Below are 1,133 nucleotides of genomic sequence, written 5' to 3'. Positions count from 1 at the left end.
TAAATAAGATTTTGCTGACTTATATAATGTAACAATACATCTTATTCCTCAAGGCAAAGCAAAATGACTCTGGAAATGACTGTTCAAAATTTTTAAATCCAGAGATATACATATGTCTTCATTGTCAACATTATTATTCTATAGTCCAGTAGTAAATTATTTTCATTATCAATTAGCACCCATTTATAAAGATACATCCTTGTGTATCTTGTTTGGTCTGTTGGAATACAGCAGAAAAATTAACATACTTCAGAAATATTAAGCATCCATTTTTTGCTGACAGGAACTGTGCCTCATGCCTTCATAGGCCTTAAAGGTTACACTGTCCAAATTTAGCAATGTGTTTAGTTTTTGCATAGTAAGAGAACCAAACATTAGTGGAATTAAAGGGTCACAATCTCTATGGCACTGGAGAATAGAAATATCTCTATTAGCACCACTGACAGGACCCTGTGGAAATGAAGCCCAAAGTGGAAGCAGCAACTAAGTGCAGTGACACCCACCAGTTTCTGCTGTATGGTAACAGCAGTATGTAAAAATAAAACACCTCCCTGTGAAAATCCTTCCAAAATGATTCTGTTAGGACTGCCACTCATCACCTCTTGATCTATCAAAACCTTTACATTTTCTGCTGCCTGTTTAATTCCAGATTCATCCTCCTGTGAGTCTGGTGAAAGTCCAATATTATCAAACCAAGAAGGCATAGCCATGTTTATATTTAATGTAACAGGCATAATGGGTGCATGCAGGCTGATACATTTGGTATGTGAATTTGTGATATCTGCAAAGCCTTCTGCCTATCCATGCCCAGTATCTCCTAATCCATGAAGGAAAATTACCACAGCGGCAGCCTTCCAGGCACAAGGCACCATGGCTAACCGTGGAGCAGACATGGTGTAACCACACATACACTGAGTAAGCCAACAGCATGTTGGAAGTGGAAGGGAAGAATAGTGTCTGGCCTCAGCCCAAGGATCTGCCAGAAGTGAGTTGCCGGAGCCCTACTTGGAACATGCTCAGTCTTGTAGGCAATAAGACAGAGAAAATAGACTTAGAAACCATCAGGGCCAGTGCTGTGGCATAGAGGGTAAGGCCACTGCCTGCAGTGCCGGCATCCTATATGGGTGCTGCTT

At 40.7% G+C, this 1,133-nt stretch overlaps 1 pseudogene; it reads right to left on the bottom strand.

Moving 5' to 3' along the window:
* Positions 1 to 258: 258 nt before the first annotated feature.
* LOC133754114 (acyl-protein thioesterase 1-like) lies at positions 259 to 908 on the bottom strand (annotated as a pseudogene).
* Positions 909 to 1,133: the final 225 nt, after the last annotated feature.

The sequence above is a fragment of the Lepus europaeus genome, chromosome Y (assembly GCF_033115175.1).
Source record: "Lepus europaeus isolate LE1 chromosome Y, mLepTim1.pri, whole genome shotgun sequence".
Classification (NCBI taxonomy): domain Eukaryota; kingdom Metazoa; phylum Chordata; class Mammalia; order Lagomorpha; family Leporidae; genus Lepus; species Lepus europaeus.
Note: the sequence above shows the minus strand (reverse complement) of the source record. Positions and strands in the feature narration are given on the sequence as shown.